The sequence below is a fragment of the Solanum dulcamara genome, chromosome 2, assembly GCF_947179165.1.
Source record: "Solanum dulcamara chromosome 2, daSolDulc1.2, whole genome shotgun sequence".
NCBI classification, from domain to species: Eukaryota; Viridiplantae; Streptophyta; class Magnoliopsida; order Solanales; family Solanaceae; genus Solanum; species Solanum dulcamara.
The window spans coordinates 43652813-43678046 of NC_077238.1; the positions used below are offsets into that span (position 1 = coordinate 43652813).

The 25234-nt window shown below is 40.2% G+C and overlaps 1 pseudogene; it reads right to left on the minus strand.

Annotated features, from left to right (window-relative positions):
• Positions 1–2440: 2440 nt before the first annotated feature.
• On the minus strand, positions 2441–24999 carry LOC129871456 (uncharacterized; annotated as a pseudogene).
• Positions 25000–25234: the final 235 nt, after the last annotated feature.

Here is a 25234-nt window from a genome sequence, read left to right on the forward strand (position 1 = left end):
CGTAAGAGGATAGCACTCTGCCAATTCTATCATCTCATCATCCGTTGCTGGAAGACCACCAATATATAATTATAATTCTGCCATTCCAAACATGCGACCCATCCAACTTTCGTCGCGAGCTTGTCGTTCCCTGTGCTGCATCATGAATCCTTGTTTTGGTCATGTCAACCACCTTACAAATCAAATGCGGCACCCTTGGTGCACTTAGATCGTGACTTTCTTCCTCAACTCCTTGATCCCTCAACATTCGGGTTATTATGCTTCCATAATAGAAATGCCACCTCTTATTATTTCTAAATTTAAGCATATTGTGACAGATCACCGACTCTACATTTACCTGTAACCCCTTCATCAAACAATAAACTAGGATAACCCTTTCCTTAGTCACTTCTGACACATGCTTGCATGGCAACAAGACACTGCACACGATTTTCAACCACACTTTGGCTTCACTATTCAAATGTGAATAATGCAGCGTACTGTGCCTATCGGTGTCTTTTGCTCTCTCCCATCCTATAATGGAGTTAGTACCACAAAGAGTATGACGAATATCTATGTATGGTGGCTGTTCTTTCATATCTATAAATTCATTAAAATCATAATGTGGTGTCCCCAAAAACTCATTCAAACTTCTAGTTGAAAAAAGGATAACTTTACCTCGAACCTCTACCTTATTGGTACTTGGCTGATCAGTGTTCCAATTTGCATAAAATTCACGGACAAGAGTTAAATTGCACTCACCTTGGTCTTCAAAAATGTATTGAAGACCCATATTGTAGACCATCTCGTGAATTTGGGGAAACTCCGTCTGTAGTTTTCCTTCATTCACATATTCATCTCCCATGTATTTAGCTTCTTTCTGGGAGTCAAACCAATTTAGTCCATACTGCTCCACTACTTGCCTACCAAATCAATGCGGTGGTATCTCTGAGCTTATTTGTCCAGTGGTTAAAGAAGTCCCTATTTTTCGGGACCTCTAGCTGCCAACTCCTTGGGGTACTTGTTTTCCTTTGGATGCCATTAGAGATGAGAAGGGTAATTTAGAAGAAAGAAATTGGATTCTTGGTAATGTGGTTGTTTGGAAAAGTTCAAAGAGGAGAGAAAGAAGATTTAGTGATGGTTTGGTGAGGTAAATGTTTTGTGGTATGATATGTGTGTGGAGGAAGGTGATTTATAGTAGAAATTAGAGTGGAAATTGAAGGGGAAAAGTTTTGGGAGTTTTAGAAATTAGATGGGAAGTTAAAAGGGAAGGGTTGTGGGAGTTTTCGGGTCGGCTAGTGGAGGAGAAAAAATGGAGATAATGCAGGCAATTGAGGTAATAGAGGGTTTTAAGGTTTTCGTCTGTTTTAAACCTGATATTTAGGCTTTTGGTCTGACCCTGCTAGTGGCGCTGTAGTGGCGCATCGCGCCAGTGTAGCTCCACACTAATTTTTCATAATTTTGTTATGGCACTATAATGGAGCACTGCTCCAGTGTAGCTCCATAATGAATTTCTGAAGAATTTTGTTATGGCACTGCAGTGGCCCCTCGTGCCACTATATTGCCCAAAACATGCCTCAGTAGTTTGCCTCCTGGCGCATTGCGCTACTAGAATCTGTGCAGGTTTTGGAGCTTTAGTGGCGCATCGCGCCAGTGTAGCACCAAGAGCTATTTTTCTGCCTATGCTTCTCCAAACTCCAGCTTGTTCTACACTGCTACCTGTTGTTCTGCACATGATATTTCACAATTATATAAACAGCTAGGTGGGTTGCCTCCCATCTAGCACCTTATTTTTGGTCGTGGCTCGACGCAATATATATATACATATAGTCGCAACATGAAAGTCTATTTTTAAAGAAAAACAAAATTTCAAACTACAAGTCCTATGTTATGATACACATCACGGTTTGCCTCCCATGCAGCGCCTTATTTTCCATCGTGGCACGACCTAGCTGTTGGCTCACTCATTTTCCAGTTCGATGGCTTCCTCTTCCCGGTTAACATCTTCACCAAAGTAATTTTTTACTCTTTGTCCGTTTACCAAGAATGTAGACATTTTCATTGTATTCCACAATTCCATAGCTTCATGTGACGTTATACGCACTACCTCAAAAGGTCCACTCCATTTGGATCGCAATTTTCCTGGGAAGAGATTGAGTCTACAATTGAAGAGGAGTACCTTTTGCCCAGGTTGGAAAGTGCAAGTGATGATGTGCTTGTCATGCCATCGCTTTGTTTTCTCCTTGTAGAGATTGGCATTTTCATAAGCATGGAGCCTAAACTCTTCCAACTCGTGCAATTGATTCAACCTCTTCCGGCCTGCTAGCTCTGGATTCAAATTAAGCTTCTTGATTACCCAGTAAGCTTGATGTTCTAACTCCACTGGTAGGTGACATGCTTTACCGAATACCATTTGGTATGGGGAGGTTCCAATGGGTGTTTTGTATGCTGTTCGGTAAACTTAAAGAGCTTCATCTAATTTTTCCGACCAATCGTTCCTTTGAGCATTCACAGTCTTTTGTAATATCTGTTTTACCTCTCTGTTGGATACCTCAACTTGCCCACTGGTTTGAGGATGATATGCTGTAGAAACTTTATACCTCACCCCATACTTAACCAAGAGATTCTTTACTATTTGATTTATGAAGTGTGACCCTCCATCACTGATAATTGCCCTAGGAGTGCCAAATTGAGTGAAGATGTGCTTTTTCAAAAACTTGCTCACCACTTTCGAATCATTTGTAGGAAGGGCCATGGCTTCAACCCATTTGTACACGTAATCCTTTGCCACTAATATATATTGATTTCCACATGAGGGCAGAAAAGGACCCATGAACTCCATTTCCCATACATCGAAGATTTCAACCTCTAGAATGTTGTTCAAAGGCATTTTATGTCTTCGTGATATGGTGACCGTTCTTTGACATTGGTCACAGTTCTTCACATAACCTGCAGCGTCCTTAAACAATGTAGGCCAAAAAAACCCGATTGAAGTACCTTATGTGCAGTGCGCTCTCCTCCATGATGGACGCCATATGGTGATGAGTGGCATGCAACCAATACTTGGTGTACCTCTACATATGGAACATACCTCCTTACCATTCGATCAACACCTCGCTTGAATAAATAAGGCTCGTCCCATATGTAGAGGAGAGCATCATGCATAAGCTTCTTCTTTTGTTGTGAGGTAGCATCAGGAGGGAACACTCCACTAACAAGGTAGTTCACAATATCTGCGTACCATGGGAGATCTTGTACCTCTATTTCCAGCAGTTGCTCATCCGGAAATTCCTCCTTTATCGTCTCTTGCTCAGACACATGGGGCAAATCCTCTAATCTTGATAGATGGTTTGCTTTTTGATTTTTGCATCCCTTCCTATCTTTGATTTCAATATCGAATTCTTGTAACAACAGAATCCATCTGATGAGCCTTGGCTTGGCATCCTTATTGTTGAATAGGTACCTAAGAGCTACATGGTCAGTAAAAACAATCACTTTTGTACCTACCAAGTAAGAACGGAATTTATCAAACGCATAGACCAACGCCAACATTTCCTTCTCCGTGACCGTGTAATTGGCCTGAGTAGAGTCAAGAGTTTTGCTTGCATAATAAATGGAATGAAAAATTTTCTCCTTATTTTGTCCCAGAACTGCACCCACTGCTGTGTCGCTTGCGTCACACATAAGCACAAAAGGTAACTCCCAGTTAGGAGCTAGTAGGATAGGGGCTTCAATCAACTATTTCTTCAAGAGTTCAAATGCCTACAAATATTCATCATCAAAAACAAATTTTACCTCTTTTTTGAGCAACCCACACATTGGTTTGGCTATCTTTGAAAAATCTTTGATGAAACGCTGGTAGAATCCGGCATGGCCTAAGAAACTACGAACTCCTTTTACTAAGATTGGTGGCGGAAGTTTCTCAATCACTTCAATTTTTGCTTTGTCCACTTCCAACCCATCTTTTGACACTTTATGTCCCAACACAATACCCTTTTTTACCAAGAAATGACACTTCTCCCAGTTTAAGATAAGGTTTGTTTCTTCACACCTTGCAAGTACTTTCTCTAGATTTTTCAAGCAAAGATCAAAAGACTCTCCGAAAACTGAAAAGTCATCCATGAAAACCTCTACAAACGCTTCCACCATATCATGAAATATTGCAATAATACACCTCTGAAAAGTGGTAGGAGCATTGGAAAGGCCAAATGGCATATGCTTGAATGCATAAGTCCCGTAAGGGCATGTGAATGTTGTCTTTTCTTGATCCTCTGGTGCAATGGTGATTTGATTGTAACCTGAATATCCATCTAAGAAACAGTTGTATTCTTGGCCTGCTAACCTATCAAGCATTTGGTAAATGAACAGTACAGGGTAGTGATCTTTTCTTGTTGCATCATTCAATTTTCTGTAGTCTATGCATATGCGCCACCCAGTCACTGTTCTTGTAGGTATTTACTCGTTTTATTCATTGGTTCTCACAGTCATTCCCTCTTTCTTTAGTACACACTGAACTGGGCTTACCCACTTACTGTCAGAAATTGGGTATATTATGCCTGCATCTAGCCACTTAATTATCTCTTTTTTCACAACCTCTTTCATGATGGGATTCAACCGGCGTTGTGGTTGTGCACTAGCCTTATGCACTTCTTCCATGAAAATTCTGTGCATGCATAAACCGAGGCTGATGCCATGAAGATCAGCCATTTGCCACCCAATGGCCTTTTGGTGCCTCTTCAGTACCTCCAGTGCTGCTATGACTTATGCCTCAGACAAAGCAGATGAAAGGATGATATGCCTCAACTTGCCCACTGGTTTGAGGATGATATGCTGTAGAAACTTTATACCTCACCCCATACTTAACCAAGAGATTCTTTACTATTTGATTTATGAAGTGTGACCCTCCATCACTGATAATTGCCCTAGGAGTGCCAAATTGAGTGAAGATGTGCTTTTTCAAAAACTTGCTCACCACTTTCGAATCATTTGTAGGAAGGGCCATGGCTTCAACCCATTTGTACACGTAATCCTTTGCCACTAATATATATTGATTTCCACATGAGGGCAGAAAAGGACCCATGAACTCCATTTCCCATACATCGAAGATTTCAACCTCTAGAATGTTGTTCAAAGGCATTTTATGTCTTCGTGATATGGTGACCGTTCTTTGACATTGGTCACAGTTCTTCACATAACCTGCAGCGTCCTTAAACAATGTAGGCCAAAAAAACCCGATTGAAGTACCTTATGTGCAGTGCGCTCTCCTCCATGATGGACGCCATATGGTGATGAGTGGCATGCAACCAATACTTGGTGTACCTCTACATATGGAACATACCTCCTTACCATTCGATCAACACCTCGCTTGAATAAATAAGGCTCGTCCCATATGTAGAGGAGAGCATCATGCATAAGCTTCTTCTTTTGTTGTGAGGTAGCATCAGGAGGGAACACTCCACTAACAAGGTAGTTCACAATATCTGCGTACCATGGGAGATCTTGTACCTCTATTTCCAGCAGTTGCTCATCCGGAAATTCCTCCTTTATCGTCTCTTGCTCAGACACATGGGGCAAATCCTCTAATCTTGATAGATGGTTTGCTTTTTGATTTTTGCATCCCTTCCTATCTTTGATTTCAATATCGAATTCTTGTAACAACAGAATCCATCTGATGAGCCTTGGCTTGGCATCCTTATTGTTGAATAGGTACCTAAGAGCTACATGGTCAGTAAAAACAATCACTTTTGTACCTACCAAGTAAGAACGGAATTTATCAAACGCATAGACCAACGCCAACATTTCCTTCTCCGTGACCGTGTAATTGGCCTGAGTAGAGTCAAGAGTTTTGCTTGCATAATAAATGGAATGAAAAATTTTCTCCTTATTTTGTCCCAGAACTGCACCCACTGCTGTGTCGCTTGCGTCACACATAAGCACAAAAGGTAACTCCCAGTTAGGAGCTAGTAGGATAGGGGCTTCAATCAACTATTTCTTCAAGAGTTCAAATGCCTACAAATATTCATCATCAAAAACAAATTTTACCTCTTTTTTGAGCAACCCACACATTGGTTTGGCTATCTTTGAAAAATCTTTGATGAAACGCTGGTAGAATCCGGCATGGCCTAAGAAACTACGAACTCCTTTTACTAAGATTGGTGGCGGAAGTTTCTCAATCACTTCAATTTTTGCTTTGTCCACTTCCAACCCATCTTTTGACACTTTATGTCCCAACACAATACCCTTTTTTACCAAGAAATGACACTTCTCCCAGTTTAAGATAAGGTTTGTTTCTTCACACCTTGCAAGTACTTTCTCTAGATTTTTCAAGCAAAGATCAAAAGACTCTCCGAAAACTGAAAAGTCATCCATGAAAACCTCTACAAACGCTTCCACCATATCATGAAATATTGCAATAATACACCTCTGAAAAGTGGTAGGAGCATTGGAAAGGCCAAATGGCATATGCTTGAATGCATAAGTCCCGTAAGGGCATGTGAATGTTGTCTTTTCTTGATCCTCTGGTGCAATGGTGATTTGATTGTAACCTGAATATCCATCTAAGAAACAGTTGTATTCTTGGCCTGCTAACCTATCAAGCATTTGGTAAATGAACAGTACAGGGTAGTGATCTTTTCTTGTTGCATCATTCAATTTTCTGTAGTCTATGCATATGCGCCACCCAGTCACTGTTCTTGTAGGTATTTACTCGTTTTATTCATTGGTTCTCACAGTCATTCCCTCTTTCTTTAGTACACACTGAACTGGGCTTACCCACTTACTGTCAGAAATTGGGTATATTATGCCTGCATCTAGCCACTTAATTATCTCTTTTTTCACAACCTCTTTCATGATGGGATTCAACCGGCGTTGTGGTTGTGCACTAGCCTTATGCACTTCTTCCATGAAAATTCTGTGCATGCATAAACCGAGGCTGATGCCATGAAGATCAGCCATTTGCCACCCAATGGCCTTTTGGTGCCTCTTCAGTACCTCCAGTGCTGCTATGACTTATGCCTCAGACAAAGCAGATGAAAGGATTACAGGTAAAGTGTTATTTATTCCAAGGGTTCATCATACCTGAGATGTGCTGGCAGTTTTTTTAACTCCAATTTAGGGGCTTTCTCGAGAGAAGGCTTGGGTGAAGGACCCAATTCTCTATTCAAGGGTTCTACATTCCTCTTCCATATGCTAATATTTGGCATATCAAGCACATTTGCTAGCTCTTTAGCTTCCATGTCCTCTTCAATATCTTGACCCATTACGACTTTCACCAACGGATCATTTGAGGTAGTACATTGAGCTGATATTTCCTCATTAATAATGGTTATATTAGACATCTCCTCATAAATTGCAGGCAATTTCAGTGCATGATATACATCGAACACTTCCACTTTATCATGTGCTCTCATAGTCAATCTACATGCAGCCACATCAATTAGTGCCCCGCCTGTTGCTAAGAACGGGCGTCCTAAGATAAAAGGAACATTGGGGTCTGGCTCAAAATCTAAAATGACAAAATCAACAGGAAAGATGAGGGATCCTACTTGTACCAAAACATCTTCAATGATACAATCAGGTCTAGCTATAGAACGATCCGCTAGTTGTAGCAAAATAGTTGTTGCTTTAAGTTCTCCCAGGCCTAGTTTCTTAAGCATGGATCTAGGCATTAAGTTGATACTAACACCCAGATCACAGAGACCTCTTGCATTACTATATTTACCGATGGTTACCTGCACCGTGAAACTACCTGGTTCTTTTAGTTTGGCTGGAAGCTTGCTTTTGTTCAAGATTCTTGAACTACACTGTTCAGTGAGTGCCACAGTTGCAAATTCAACTAACTTGCTTTTATTGGCCACAATATCCTTGACGAATTTAGCATACTTTGGGATTCTCTGTAAAACATCAATCAAAGGCAAATTAGTTTGCACCTATTTCAACAAATCTATAAACTTTGCAAAACACTCTTCTTTCTTCTTTTTAAATTTTTGGGGAAATGGAGGAGGAGGTTTTGTCTTTGGTTCCACTATTGCTTTTGAACCGCTAGGTTCACCTTTTTGCCTGACTTGCTCTTTGCCTTTTTCCTCTGCCGATTGTGCTTTGGGAGCCAATTAAGTGAGTAGGCGACGACTGCGAGTACTCACGACATTCACCTGTTTGGGATTGGGATCAGTGTTACCTGGTAAGCCCCCTTGTTGGCGAGAACTATGTGCACTTGCCAATTGCCCAAGCTGTTTCTCTAAATTTTGGGTAGCTAGTTGATTTTGTCGAACATCGGAAGCTAGCTTGGCTTGGTCTGTCATGATTTGTTTCAACATGTCCTCAACACTCATGCTTCCCGATTTTCTTGATCCTTGATCACCTTGACTTTGAGCATTGTATCCTTGACTAGGATTATTGTATTGGTGTCCACCTCCTTATGGTATGTATTGAGTTTGCCCTTGATGATGATTTTGTTGATTTTCACCCTATGAGAAGTTAAGATGGTTTCTCCAATTTGGGTTGTAAGTATTTCCATAGTTTTGGTTGCCAACACGCTTAGGTGCATTACCTACAAAATTTATTAATTTAGGATTTGCTCCACAATATTTGACCACATGCTCACTGCTTCTACATACTTCGCACCACATATGTTGTTGTTGAACCATGCTCACTGAAGCCTGCTGCTGTCCTTTTACTAGCATGTTGAAATGTGTTGTCATCATATTTTGCATTGCTGCAATTGTGGTGTCAATGCAGTTACTGCATCAACCTCTAACATGCCTACTTGTTTTTGGGTGACAGATCTAGCATTTCCTCCGTTCCACTCCAAATTTCCTTGGGATATGCGATTTAACAATGTGTATAACTCATCATATGTTTTCTCCAAGGCTTGCCCACCTGTAGCTAAATCAAGAAGAATTTTGGTGTTGGGTTCCAACCCTTCTATAAAGGTATGGACCAATACTTCGTTAGCTTGATAATGATGAGGGCCACTAATGAGTAATGATTTAAATCTGTCCCACGATTGGTACAAATTTTCTCCTAACTTTTGCTTGAAGCTCAAAATTTCAGCCCTCAACTTAGCCGTCTTCCCCGAAAGGAAGAACCTTATAAGAAACTTGCCGGCCAAATCATTCTATGAAGTGATTGAATTTGGTGGTTCCGACTTTAACCACCTATTGGGTTATCCTATCAAAGAAAAAGGAAACAATGTTAGTCTCACATAATTAGGGGATACCCCAATTAGCGTGTAAGTGTCGCTGATCTCCAAAAAAATTTGGATGTGAACTTGAGGATCTTCATGAGGCAATCCCGTGAACTATCCATTAGAGTGCAACAATTGCACCATGTTCTATTTTAATTCAAATCTCCCTCCAGCTGGCGGTTTCTGAATGCTGGAGGTGATATTTGCAGTGAGTGGAACTGCCACATCACGTACTATCCCGATTGCCATGGCCGTAGGGAGCTCCTCTGGAAAACCTCTCCTTCTAAATTATGATTTTCCGCCAGATTTAGTTTATATATTAAGTTTTGAGAAGCCGCTGTTCGCTTTTTCTGCTGAAAGAATCGTTCAGGCTCGGATAACGGATCTATAAGCTCTTTGTCTCTGTCCAGTGTAATGTTTAAGTTGCCTGCGAAAATTCACAGATAAAACCAAGTTGTTAACGCTAGCACAATCAACATAGAAAGTAAATTTTCCTAATTTCTAAGGTCCCCGGCAGCGGCGCCAAAAACTTGTTGTGGCTACAATTGCACATGCAAGTGTACATAGTCTCTCAAGTAGTAAAGCGGCTCTTTCAAGCCAGATATCGAACCCACAGGGACCTTGAAAAGGCAAACAGTTTCTTTCAAATGCCTACACTAATTATAGTTATGCAATGAGATTAAGATTGTTTGTTACTAATTTTTGGAAGTATTAAAACTTTCTCGAAGTGAAGACAATGCAATAGTTATGTATATTAATCAGGCTTTAAGAGATTCCAGGGCTATAGCATAACGTGAAATCAAGTTTACTATTATTCAATCTTAGTTTCCGATGGGCTATTTAATTACTCATAAAAAGGGTTAATAATCCAATTATGGTTTTCCGACCTATAATTGCCTATCTTCATTGCCAACCTAACTACATCGTTGAGTGGTGATAGGTATGAAAAAATAAAAACGCATTTAACTATCATCCTTTATCCTAACCAAATGTGGTAAATAGGTATGTATCACAAGCATCCTATCTACTAATCACGCTAACATATATTAGTATGAACATATTCCTTCCATTCTTTGTTCATCTACCTGTCCTCTTTCGATTTCAAGATAAACAACAAGTATATCTTAATGCTGGCCAAACATCAAAATCATAACCACAAGACTGGAAGAGTAATTAGAATCAACAACCCATCTTACATCAAGTTTAAATTCTATTAAACCATGCTTCGTAGCTATAGCCCCAGAATTTGGGTGTTTAGCTACTCATATGTAAATAACAACACCAAGGAATCAATTCCATACACATTAAAATACAATAAAGGAAGAAAGGAACCTAAGATGTTTTTGTGCTTCTCTTCTTCTTTCTTTTTTCTTCTCTTCTTTTTCCGCCTCCAAAAACGTCTGCCCCATTGCCCTAGCACAAGAAACTTTTTAAAGTGCTCTTTTCTTTCAATTATTGAAGGACAGAATAATAAATAATTGGAAATTTGATGGCGCTGTAGTGGGGCATCGTGCCACTATCGCGCCCAGAGAATTTCTGAAGAATTTTGCTTGGCGCTGAAGTGAGGCATCGCGCCCAGAGTATTTCTGAAGAATTTTTCTTAGCGCTGCAGTGAGGCATCGCGCCACCATCATACCCAAAACATGCCTCATTATGTTGCATCCTGGCGCATCGCGCCACTAGAATCTGTGCAGGTTTGACACTGCAGTGGCGCATCACGCCACTATAGCGCTAGGACCATTTTTCCTGCCTTTTGCTTTGGAAACTTCCTGCATATGTTGGAACTCATACCTTATTACACACTTGCTTGATATTCCATCCAAAATACGATATTTGGCTTCAATAACTTCTCAGAATGCCACACAACAATGGCGAAACATAGTGCATGGGCTTATAAATGCGCCCAAGATCACCACCCCCCACTTATACTTTTGTTCGTCCTCGAATAAACACCTGAATTGAGCGTAGACGTTCATCCTAGCATGAACCTAAGGCAATCTATCTCAGATATACCTTGAACACCTGGCTACACATGTTCAATCATCTTAACAAGTTCAACAACTCTTAAACTCAAGAATTTACTCTATAACACAGCAATCCATATGCATCATTTAATTGGACATTCTATAGATTATCAAATCCTTACAATTTAACATGTGCATCTCACTCACTCTCTCAAACGATTTCATGTGCGACACAAGGATTTCCATAGGCTTGCCCTTCGTGTTTTGCTCTACTAATACAAGAATGCAATAGTTTTACGATTGCATAGGTCTTCATAGGTTGTGATTTAAAATGGTGGGACGATAAGAATCATTATTTAGTACCTTTCTTAAACACTTCAATACATCACCCTTCTCACCATTTTTTTTGTGGGTCGGATTGATTAAACTTCAAAGTGAGGCTCAATAGGGATAAGAGAGTATTGAAAGCTTGGGTTTAGTATAAAGCAAGGGAAAATAACCAAGGCTATCTAAGAAATGCCTAGTTTCTTTCCTAAACTATATAATCTTTATTTTGTTTCGCATACACCTCGAGCAAGTTCTAGCTCTCGATATGTCTACACTGAATACATACAATCCCCACTCACACATAGCACATGTACAATTGAAGAATGATAACTATTGAATGCCAACTACACAATCATATGAATTAAAATTAAGCATGCATCACCTGAGTCAAATACAAGAATTTAAGTGTCTTAAACTGGTCATTTCATTTCATAACATGCCTTCCCTCACATGCATAGCCTAGTCAGACATTTTCCATACCAAAAGAATGAAACACATTTTTTTGTACGGTTCAAAAGGGACTATCCTTGGCTAAAGACCCGAAAACAACTACCAAGAAACCCAAAATGAAAAATGCACTAAAATAAAGTTTCTACAAAGGTACAATGATCAATTCCAACTCTCACCCCACACTTAAACAAAGCACTGTCCCCAGTGCTCTATAATAATGCATAGTTTTAAGAGTGAAAGAAAGAACTCCCTACATAGCTCAGTCATCATCTCCTCCAGTTATGGTGGCTGTGTTATCTACCACCATAATATCAATGGTAGCCATATCCTCTAGTTCTTCATCTTTCTCGTCTTCTCCCACCTCTTCCATGGTGGGTTCATTATCATCTAGAGGCTCTTGAAAAGCTGGCCCTACCCTACACATATGCATAGCACTATCCGTAAGAGGATAGCGCTCTACCAATTCTGTCATCTCGTCGTCCGTTACTGGATGACCACCAATACGCAATTATAATTCTGCCATTCCAAATATGCGACCCATCCAACTTTCATCACGAGCTTGTCGTCCTATAGCCGATAACATTTATCCCTGTGCTACGTCATGACTCCTTGTTTTGGTCATGTCAACCACCTTACAATTCAAATGCGGCACCCTTGGTGCACTTAGATCATGGCTTTCTTCCGTAACTCCTTGATCCCTCAACATTCGGGTTATTATGCTTCCATAACAGAAATGCCACCTCTTATTGTTTCTGAATTTAAGCATATTGCGATAGATCACCGACTCTGCATTTACCTGTAACCCTTTCATCAAACGGTAAACTAGGACAACCCTTTCCCTAGTCACTTCTGACATATGCTTACATGGCAACAAGACAATGCACATGATTTTCAACCACACCTTGGCTTCACTATTCAAATGTGAATAATGCAGTGTACTGTACCTACCGGTGTCTTTTGCCCTCTCCCATCGTCCAATGGAGTTAGTACCACAAAGAGTATGACAAATATCTCTGTATGGTGGTTGTTCTTTCATATCTATAAATTCATTAAAATCATAATGTGGTGTCCCTAAAAACTCATTCAAACTTCTAGTTGAAAAATAGATAACTTTACCCCGAACCTCTACCTTATTGGTACTTGACTGATCAGTGTTCCAATTTGCATAAAATTCATAGACAAGAGTTAAATTGCACTCACCTTGGTCTTCAAAAATGAATTAAAGACCCAAATTTTAGACCATCTCGTGAATTTGGGGAAACTCCATTTGTAGTTTTCCTTCATTCACATATTCATCTCCCATGTATTTAGCTTCTTTCTGGGAGTCAAACCAATCTAGTCCATACTGCTTCACTACTTGCCTACCAAATCAATGCGGTGGTATCCCTGAGCTTGTTTGTCTAGTGGTTAAAGAAGTCCCTATTTTTCGGGACCTCTTGCTGCCAACTCCTTGGTCCACTTGTTTTCCTTTGGATGCCATTAGAGATGAAAAGGGTAATTTAGAAGAAAGAAATCGGATTCTTGGTAATGTGGTTGTTTGGAAAAGTTCAAAGAGGAGAGAAAGAAGATTTAGTGATGGTTTGGTGAGGTAAATGTTTTGTGGTATGATATGTGTGTGGAGAAAGGTGATTTATAGTAGAAATTAGAGTGGAAGTTGAAGGGGAAAAGTTTTGGGAGTTTTAGAAATTAGATGGGAAGTTGAAAGGGAAGGGTTGTGGGAGTTTTAGGGTCGGCTAGTGGAGGAGAAAAAATGGAGATAATGGAGGCAATTGAGGTAATGGAGGGTTTTGGGCTTTTGGTCTATTTTAAACCTGATATTTAGGCTTTTGGCCTGACCCTACTAGTGGCGCTGTAGTGGCGCATCACGCCAGTGTAGCTCCAGACTAATTTTTCATAATTTTGTTATGGCGCTACAATGGAGCATCGCGCCAGTGTAGCTCCACAATGAATTTCTAAAGAATTTCGTTATGGCGCTGCAGTGGTGACTCGCGCCACTATATCTCCCAAAACATGCCTCAGTAGTTTGCCTCCTTGCGCATCACGCCACTAGAATCTGTGCAGGTTTTGGAGCTTTAGTGGCGCATCACGCCAGTGTATCCCCAAGAGCTATTTTTCTGCCTATGCTTCTCCAAACTCCAGCTTGTTCTACACTGCTACCTGTTGTTCTGCATATGAAATTTTCACAATTATATAAACAGCTAGGTGGGTTACCTCTCACCTAGCGTCTTATTTTTGGTTGTGGCTCGATGCAATATATATATACATATAATCGCAACATCAAATTCTATTTTTAAAGAAAAATAAAATTACAAACTATACTTAAGTTTCGATACACATCACGGGTTGCCTCCTGTGCAGTGCCTTATTTTCCATCGTGGCACGACCCAGTTGTTGCCTCACTCATTTTCCAGTTTGATGGCTTCCTCTTCCCTGTTAAAATCTTCACCAAAGTAAGTTTTTACTCTTTGTCCGTTTACCAAGAATGTAGACATTTTCATTGTATTCCACAATTCCACAGCTTCATGTGACATTGTACGCACTACCTCAAAAGGTCCACTCCATTTGGATCGCAATTTTCCAGGGAAGAGATTGAGTCTACAATTGAAGAGGAGTACCTTTTGCCCAGGTTGGAAAGTGCGAGTGATGATGTGCTTGTCATGCCATCGCTTTGTTTTCTCCTTGTAGAGCTTGGCATTTTCATAAGCATGGAGCCTAAACTCTTCCAACTCGTGCAATTGATTCAACCTCTTCCGGCCTGCTAGCTCTGGATTCAAATTAAACTTCTTAATTGCCCAGTAAGCTTGATGTTCTAACTCCACTGGTCGGTGACATACTTTACCGAATACCATTTGGTATGGGGAGGTTCTAATGGGTGTTTTGTATGCTGTTCGGTATTCCCAAAGAGCTTCATCTATTTTTTCCGACCAATCTTTCCTTTGAGCATTCACAGTCTTTTGTAATATCTGTTTTACCTCTCTGTTGGATACCTCAATTTGCCCACTGGTTTGAGGATGATATGCTGTAGAAACTTTATGCCTCACCCCATACTTAGCCAAGAGATTCTTTACTATTTGATTTATGAAGTGTGACCCTCCATCACTGATAATTGCCCTAGGAGTGCCAAATCGAGTGAAGATGTGCTTTTTCAAAAACTTGCTCACCACTTTCGAATCATTTGTAGGAAGGGCCACGGCTTCAACCCATTTGGACACGTAATCCACTGCCACTAATATATATTGATTTCCACATGAGGGCAGAAAAGGACCCATGAAGTCCATTCTTCATACATCGAAGATTTTAACCTCTAGAATGTTGTTCAAAGGCATTTCACGTCTTCATGATATGGTGCCCGTTCTTTGACATTGGCCACAGTTCTTCACATAACCTGCAGCGTCCTTAAACAATGTAGGCCAAAATAAACCCGATTAAAGTACCTTATGTGCAGTCCGCTCTCCTCCATGATGGCCGCCATATGGTGATGAGTGGCATGCAACCAATACTTGGTGTACCTATGCTTCTGTCACACACCTCCTCACCATTCGATCAACACCTCGCTTGAATAAATAAGGATCGTCCCATATGTAGAGGAGAGCATCATGCATAAGCTTCTTCTTTTGTTGTGAGGTAGCATCAGGAGGGAACACTCCACTAACAAGGTAGTTCACAATATCTGCGTACCATCGGAGATCTTGTACCTCTATTTCCAGCAGTTGCTCATCCAAAAATTCCTCATTTATCGGCTCTTGCTCAGACACATGGGGCGAACCCTCTAATCTTGATAGAGGGTTTGTTATTTGATTTTCGCATCCCCTCCTATCTTTGATTTCAATATCGAATTCTTGTACCAACAGAATCCATCTGATGAGCCTTGGCTTGGCATCCTTCTTGTTGAATAGGTACCTAAGACCTGCATGGTCAGTAAAAACAATCACTTTTGTACCTACCAAGTAAGAGCGGAATTTATCAAATGCATAGACCAACGCCAGCATTTCCTTCTCCGTGACCCTGTAATTGGCCTGAGTAGAGTCAAGAGTTTTGCTTGCATAATAAATGGAATGAAAAATTTTCTCCTTATTTTGTCCCAGAACTACACCCACTGCTGTGTCGCTTGCGTCACACATAAGCACAAAAGGTAACTCCCAGTTATGAGCTAGTAGGATAGGGGCTTCAATCAACTTTTTCTTCAAGAGTTCAAATGCCTATAAATATTCATCATCAAAAACAAATTTTACCTCTTTCTCGATCAACCCACACTTTGGTTTGGCTATCTTTGAAAAATCTTTGATGAAACGCCGGTAGAATCCGACATAGCCTAAAAAACTGCGAACTCCTTTTACTAAGATTGGTGGCAGAAGTTTCTCAATCACTTTAATTTTTGCTTTGTCCACTTCTAACCCATCTTTTGACACTTTATGTCCCAACACAATACCCTCTTTTACAAAGAAATGACACTTCTCCCAGTTTAAGACAAGGTTTTTTTCTTCACACCTTGCAAGTACTTTCTCTAGATTTTTCAAGCAAAGATCAAAAGACTCTCCGAAAACTGAAAAGTCATCCATGAAAACCTCTACAAACTCTTCCACCATATCATGAAATATTGCAATCATACGCCTTTGAAAAGTGGTAGGAGCATTGGAAAGGCCAAATGGCATATGCTTGAATGCAAAAGTCCCGTAAGGGCATGTGAATGTTGTCTTTTATTGATCCTCTGGTGCAATGGTGATTTGATTGTAACCTGAATATCCGTCTAAGAAACAGTTGTATTCTTGGCCTGCTAACCTATCAAGCATTTGGTAAATGAACAGTACAGGGTAGTGATCTTTTCTTGTTGCATCATTCAATTTTCTATAGTCCATACATATGCGCCACCCAGTCACTGTTCTTGTAGGTATTAACTCGTTTTTTCATTGGTTATGACAGTCATTCCCCCTTTCTTTGGTACACACTGAATTGGGCTTACCCACTTACTGTCAGAAATTGGGTATATTATGCCTGCATCTAGCCACTAAATTATCTTTTTTTTCAAAACCTCTTTCATGATAGGGTTCAACCGGCATTGTGGTTTTGTACTAGCCTTATGTACTTCTTCCATGAAAATTCTGTGCATGAATAAAGCACGGCTGATGCCATGAAGATCAGCCATTTGCCACCCAATGGCCTTTTTGTGCCCCTTCAGTACCTCCACTGCTGCTAATATTTGGCATATCAAGCAGACTTGCTAGCTTTTTAGCTTCCATGTCCTCTTCAATATCTTGAACCATTACGGCTTTCACCAATGGATCATTTGAGGTAGTACATTGAGCTAATATTTCCTTATCAATGATGGTTAGAGCAGACAGCTCCTCATAAATTGAAGGGAATTTCAGTGCATGATATACATCGAACACTTCCACTTTATCATGTGCTCTCATAGTAAATCTACCTGTAGCCACATCAATTAGTGCCCCGCCTATTGCTAAGAACGGGCGTCCTAAGATAAAAGGAACATCGGGGTCCGACTCAAAATCTAAAATGATAAAATTAACAGGAAAGATGAGGGATCCTACTTGTACCAAAACATCTTCAATGATACCATCAGGTCTAGCTACAGAGCGATCCGCTAGTTGTAGCAAAATAGTTGTTGCTTTAAGTTCTCCAAGGCCTAGTTTCTTAATCATGGATCTAGGCATTAAGTTGATACTAGCACCCAGATCACAGAGACCTCTTGCATTACTATATTTACCGATGGTTACCTACACCGTGAAACTACCTAGATCTTTTAGTTTGACTGGAAGCTTGCTTTTGTTCAAGATTCTTGAACTACACTCTTCAGTAAGTGCCACGGTTGCAAATTCAGCTAACTTGCTTTTATTGGCCACAATATCCTTGACAAATTTAGCATACTTTGGGATTCCCTGTAAAAGATCAATCAAAGGCAAATTAATTTGCACCTGTTTAAACAAATATATAAACATTGCAAAACACTCTTCTTTCTGCTTTTTAAATTTTTGGGGAAATGGAGGAGGAGGTTTTGTCTTTGGTTCCACTATTGCTTTTGAACCGCTAGGTTCACCTTTTTGCCTGACTTGCTCTTTGCCTTTTTCCTCTGCCGATTGTGCTTTGGGAGCCAATTAAGTGAGTAGGCGACGACTGCGAGTACTCACGACATTCACCTGTTTGGGATTGGGATCAGTGTTACCTGGTAAGCCCCCTTGTTGGCGAGAACTATGTGCACTTGCCAATTGCCCAAGCTGTTTCTCTAAATTTTGGGTAGCTAGTTGATTTTGTCGAACATCGGAAGCTAGCTTGGCTTGGTCTGTCATGATTTGTTTCAACATGTCCTCAACACTCATGCTTCCCGATTTTCTTGATCCTTGATCACCTTGACTTTGAGCATTGTATCCTTGACTAGGATTATTGTATTGGTGTCCACCTCCTTATGGTATGTATTGAGTTTGCCCTTGATGATGATTTTGTTGATTTTCACCCTATGAGAAGTTAAGATGGTTTCTCCAATTTGGGTTGTAAGTATTTCCATAGTTTTGGTTGCCAACACGCTTAGGTGCATTACCTACAAAATTTATTAATTTAGGATTTGCTCCACAATATTTGACCACATGCTCACTGCTTCTACATACTTCGCACCACATATGTTGTTGTTGAACCATGCTCACTGAAGCCTGCTGCTGTCCTTTTACTAGCATGTTGAAATGTGTTGTCATCATATTTTGCATTGCTGCAATTTGTGCTGTCAATGCAGTTACTGCATCAACCTCTAACATGCCTACTTGTTTTTGGGTGACAGATCTAGCATTTCCTCCGTTCCACTCCGGATTTCCTTGGGATATGTGATGTAACAATGTGTATAACTCATCATATGTTTTCTCCAAGGCTTGCCCACCTGCAGCTGAATCAAGAAGAATTTTGGTATTGGGTTCCAACTCTTCTATGAAGGTATGGACCAACACTTCGTTAGCTTGATAATGATGAGGGCAACTAATGAGTAATGATTTAAATCTGTCCCACGATTGGTACAAATTTTCTCCTAACTTTTGCTTGAAGCTTAAAATTTCAGCCTCAACTTAGCCGTCTTCCCCGAAAGGAAGAACCTTATAAGAAACTTATGGGCCAAATCATTCTATGACGTGATTGAATTTGGTGGTTCCAATTTTAACAACCTCTTGGCTTCTCCTATCAAAGAAAAAGGAAACAATGTTAGTCTCACATAATCAGGAGATACCCCAATTGGCGTGTAAGTGTCGCTGATCTCCAAAAAATTTTGGATGTGAACTTGAGGATCTTTATGAGGCAATCCCGTGAACTGTCCATTAGAGTGCAACAATTGCACCATGTTCTATTTTAATTCAAATCTCCCTCTAGTTGGTGGTTTTTGAATGCTGGAGGTGACATTTACAGTGAGTGGGACTGCCACATCACGTACTATCCCGGCTGCCATGGCTGCAGGGAGCTCCTCTGGAAAACCTCTCCTTTTTAATCGAGATTTTCGGCCAGATTTAGTTTATTTATTAAGTTTTGAGAAGCCGCTGTTTGCTTTTTCTGCTGAAAGAATTGTCAGGCTCAGATAACGGATCTACAAGCTCTTTGTCTCTGTCTAGTGTAATGTTTAAGTTACCTTCGAAAATTCACAGCTAAAACCAAGTTGTTAACGCTAGCACAATCAATATAGAAAGTCAATTTGCCTAATTTCTAAGGTCCCCAACAGCGGCGCCAAAAACTTGTTGTGGCTACAATTGCACACGCAAGTGTACGTAGTCTCTCAAGTAGTAAAGCGGCTCTTTCAAGCCAGATATCGAACCCACAAGGACCTTGATAAGGCAAACAGTTTCTTTCAAATGCCTACACTAATTATAGTTATACAACGAGTTTAAGATTGTTTGTTACTGATTTTTGGAAGTATAAAAACTTTCTCGAAGTAAAGACAATGCAATAGTTATGTATATTAATCAGGCTTTAAGAAATTCCAGGGCTATAGCATAACATGATATCAAGTTTACTATTATTCAATCTTAGTTTCCGATGGGCTATTTAATTACTCATAAAAAGGGTTAATAATCCAATTATGGTTTTCCGACCTATAATTGCCTATCTTCATTGCCAACCTAACTACATCGTTGAGCGGTGATAGGTATGAAACAATAAAAATGCATTTAACTATCATCCTTTATCATAACCAAATATGGTAAATAGGTATGTGTCACAAACATCCTATCTACTAATCACGCTAACATATATTAGTATGAACATATTCCTTCCATTCTTTGTTCATCTACCTGTCATCTTCCGATTTCAAGATAAACAACACATATATCTTAATGCTGGCCAAACATCAAAATCATAACCACAAGACTAGAAGAGTAATTAGAATCAACAACCCATCTTCCACCAAGTTTAAATGCTATTAAACCATGTTTCGTAGCTATAGCCCCAGAATTTGGGTGTTTAGCTACTCATATGTATATAACAACACCAAGGAATCAATTCCATACACATTAAAATACAATAAAGGAAGAAAGGAACCTAAGATGTTTTTGTGCTTCTCTTCTTCTTTCTTCTTTCTTCTCTTCTTTTTCCGCCTCCAAAAACGTCTGCCCCGTTGCCCTAGCACAAGAAACTATTTAAAGTGCTCTTTTCTTTCAATTATTGAAGGGCAGAATAATAAATAATTGGAAAGTTGATGGCGCTGTAGTGGGGCATCTAGCCACTATCGCGCCCAGAGAATTTCTGAAGAATTTCGCTTGGCGCTACAGTGGGGCATCGCGCCACTATTGCCCCCAGAGTATTTCTGAAGAATTTTGCTTGGCGCTGCAGTGAGGCATCGCGCCACCATCGCGCCCAAAACATGCCTCAGTAGTTTGCATCCTGGCGTGTCGTACCACTAGAATCTGTGCAGGTTTGACGCTACAGTGGCGCATCGCGCCACTATAGCACCAGGACTATTTTTCCTACCTTTTGCTTTGCAAACTTCCTGCATATGTTGGAACTCATACCTTATTGCACACTTGCTTGATATTCCATCCAAAATACGTCATTTGGCTTCAATAACTTCTCAAAATGCCACACAACAACCTGAATTGAGCGTAGACATTCATCCTAGCATGAACCTAAGGCAATCTGTCTCAGATATACCTTGAGCACCTGGCTACACATGTTCAATCATCTTAACTAGTTCAACACCTCTTAAACTCAAGAATTTACTCTATAACACAGCAAATCCATATGCATCATTTAATTGGACATTCTATAGATTATCAAATACTTACAATTTAACATGTGCATCTCACTCACTCTATCAAACGATTTCATGTGTGACACAAGGATTTCCATAGGCTTGCCCTATGTGTTTTGCTCTACTAATACAAGAATGCAATAGTTTTAGGATTGCATAGGTCTTCATAGGTTGTGATTTTAAATGGTGGGATGGTAAGAATCATTATTTGGTACCTTTCTTAAACACTTCAATACATCACCCTTCTCACCATTTTTTGTGTGGGTCAGATTGATTAAACTGCAAAGTGAGGCTCAATAAGGATACGAGAGTATTGAAAGCTTGGGTTTAGTATAAAGCAAGGGAAAATAACCAAGGCTATCTAAGAAATGCCTAGCTTCTTTCCTAAACTATACAATCTTTATTTTGTTTCGCATACACCCCGGGCAAGTTCTAGCTCTCTATATGTCTGCACTGAATACATACAATCCTCACTCATACATAGCACATGTACAATTGAAGGATGATAACTATTGAATGCCAACTACACAATTATATGAATTAAAATTAAGCATGCATCACCTGAGTCAAATACAAGAATTTAAGTGTCTTAAACTAGTCATTTCATTTCATAACATGCCTTCCCTCACATGCATAGCCTAGTCAGACATTTTCCATACCAACAGACTGAAACACATTTTTTTTGTACGGTTCAAAATGGACTATCCTTGGCTAAAGAACCGAAAACAACTACCAAGAAACCCAAAATGAAAAATGCACTAAAATAAAGTTTCTACAAAGGTATAATGATCAATTCCAACTCTCACCCCACACTTAAACAAAGCACTGTACCCAGTGTTCTATAACAATGCATACTTTTAAGAGTGAAAGAAAGAACTCCCTGCATAGCTCAGTCATCATCTCCTCCAGTTATGGTGGCTGTGTTATCTACCACCATAACAGCAGTGGTAGCCATATCTTCTGGTTCTTCATCTTCCTCGTCTTCTCCCACCTTTTCCATGGTGGGTTCATAATCATCCAGAGGCTCTTGAAAAGCTGGCCCTACCCTGCACATATGCATAGCACTATCCATAAGAGGATAATGCTCTGCCAATTCTGTCATCTCATCATCCGTTACCGGATAACCACCAATACACAATTGTAATTCTGCCATTCCAAATATACGACCTATCCAACTTTTGTCGCGAGCTTGTCGTTCTACAGTCGATAACATTTGTCCCTGTGCTGCGTCATGACTCCTTGTTTTGGTCACGTGAACCACCTTACAAATCAAATGCGGCACCCTTGGTGCACTTAGATCGTGACTTTCTTCCTCAACTCCTTGAGCCTTCAACATTCGGGTTATTATGCTTCCATAACAGAAATGCCACCTCTTATTGTTTCTGAATTTAAGCATATTGCGATGGATCACCGACTCTGCATTTATCTGTAACCCCTTCATCAAATGGTAAACTAGGACAACCCTTTCCCTAGTCACTTTTGACACATGCTTACATGGCAACAAGACGCTGCACACGATTTTCAACCATACCTTGGCTTCACTATTCAAATATGAATAATGCAGCGTATTGTGCCTACCGGTGTCTTTTGCCCTCTCCTATTATGCAATGGAGTTAGTACCACAAAGAGTATGACGAATATCTCTGTATGGTGGTTGTTCTTTCATATCTATAAATTCATTAAAATCATAATGTGGTGTCCCCAAAAACTCATTCAAACTTCTAGTTGAAAAATGGATAACGTTACCCCGAACCTCTACCTTATTGGTACTTGACTGATCAGTGTTCCAATTTGCATAAAATGCACGGACAAGAGTAAAATTGTACTCATCTTGGTCTTCAAAAACAAATTGAAGACCAAGATTGTAGACCATCTCGTGAATTTGGGGAAACTCCGTATGTAGTTTTCCTTCATTCACATATTCATCTCCCATGTATTTAGCTTCTTTCTGGGAGTCAAACCAATCTAGTCCATACTGCTCCACTGCTTGCCTACCAAATCAATGCGGTGGTATCCCTGAGCTTGTTTTTCCAGTGGTTAAAGAAGTCCCTATTTTTCGGGACCTCTTCTTGCCAACTCCTTGGGCCACTTGTTTTCCTTTGGATGCCATTAGATATGAGAAGGATAATTTGGAAGAAAGAAATCGGATTCTTGATAATGTGGTTGTTTGGAAAAGTTCAAAGAGGAGAGAAAGAAGATTTAGTGATGGTTTGGTGAGGTAAATGTTTTGTGGTATGATATGTGTGGGGAGAAAGGTAATTTATAGTAGAAATTAGAATGGAAGTTGAAGGGGAAAAGTTTTGGGAGTTTTAGAAATTAGATGGGAAGTTGAAAGGGAAGGGTTGTAGGAGTTTTACGGTCGGCTAGTGGAGGAGAAAAAATGGAGATAATGGAGGCAATTGAGGTAATGGAGGGTTTTGGGGTTTTGCCCTTTTTTAAACTTGATATTTAGGCTTTTGGCCCGACCCTGCTAGTGGCGCTGTAGTGGCGCATCGCGCCAGTGTAGCTCCACACTAATTTTTCATAATTTTGTTATGGTGCTACAATGGAGCATCGCGCCAGTGTAGCTCCACAATGAATATCTGAAGAATTTCGTTATGGCGCTGCAGTGGCGCCTCGCACTACTATATCGCCCAAAACATGCCTCAGTAGTTTGCCTCCTGGTGCATCGCGCCACTAGAATCTGTGCAGGTTTTGGGGCTTCAGTGGCGCATCGCGCCTATGTAGCGCTAAGAGCTATTTTTCTGCCTATGCTTCTCCAAACTCCAACTTGTTCTACACTGCTACCTATTGTTCTGCACATGAAATTTTCACAATTATATAAACAACTGGGTGGGTTGCCTCCCACCTAGCGCCTTATTTTTGGTCGTGGCTCAACGCAATATATATATATATATATATATATATACATATCATCACAATATGAAACTCTATTTTTAAAGAAAAATAAAATTACAAACTATAAGTCCTAAGTTACGATACACATCACGGGTTGCCTCCCGTACAGTGCCTTATTTTCCGTCGTGGCACGACCCAGCTGTTGGCTCACTCATTTTCCAGTTCGATGGCTTCCTCTTCCCGGTTAACATCTTCACCAAAGTAAGTTTTTACTCTTTGTCCATTTACCAAGAATGTAGACATTTTCATTGTATTCCACAATTCCACAGCTTCATATGACGTTGTACGCACTACCTCAAAAGGTCCACTTCATTTGGATCGCAATTTTCCAGGGAAGAGCTTGAGTCTAGAATTGAAGAGGAGTACCTTTTGCCCAGGTTGGAAAGTGCGAGTTATGATGTGCTTGTCATGCCATCGCTTTGTTTTCTCCTTGTTGAGCTTGGCATTTTCATAAGCTTGGAGCCTAAACTCTTCCAACTCGTGCAATTGATTCAACCTCTTCCGGCCTGCTAGCTCTGTATTCAAATTAAGCTTCTTAATTGCCCAGTAAGCTTGATATTCTAACTCCACTGGTAGGTGACACGCCTTACCGAATACTATTTGGTATTGGGAGGTTCCGATGGGTGTTCTGTATGCTGTTCGGTATGCCCAAAGAGCTTGATCTAATTTTTCCGACCAATCTTTCCTTTGAGCATTCACAGTCTTTTGTAATATCTATTTTACCTTTTTATTGGATACCTCAACTTGCCCACTAGTTTGAGGATGATATGCTATAGCAACTTTATGCCTCACCCCATACTTAGCCAAGAGATTCTTTACTGTTTGATTTATGAAGTGTGACCCTCCATCACTGATAATTGCCCTAGGAGTGCAAAATCGAGTGAAGATGGATTTTTCAAAAACTTGCTCACCACTTTTGAATCATTTGTAAGAAGGGACACTGCTTCAACCCATTTGGACACGTAATCCATGGCGATTAATATATATTGATTTCCACATGAGGATAGAAAAGGACCCATGAAGTCCATTCCCCAAACATCGAAGATTTCAACCTCTAGAATGTTGTTCAAAGGCATTTCATGTCTTCGTGATATGGTGCCCGTTCTTTGACATTGGTCACAGTTCTTCACATAACCTGCAGCGTCCTTAAACAACGTAGGCCAAAAAAAACCCAATTAAAGTACCTTATGTGCAGTGCGCTCTCCT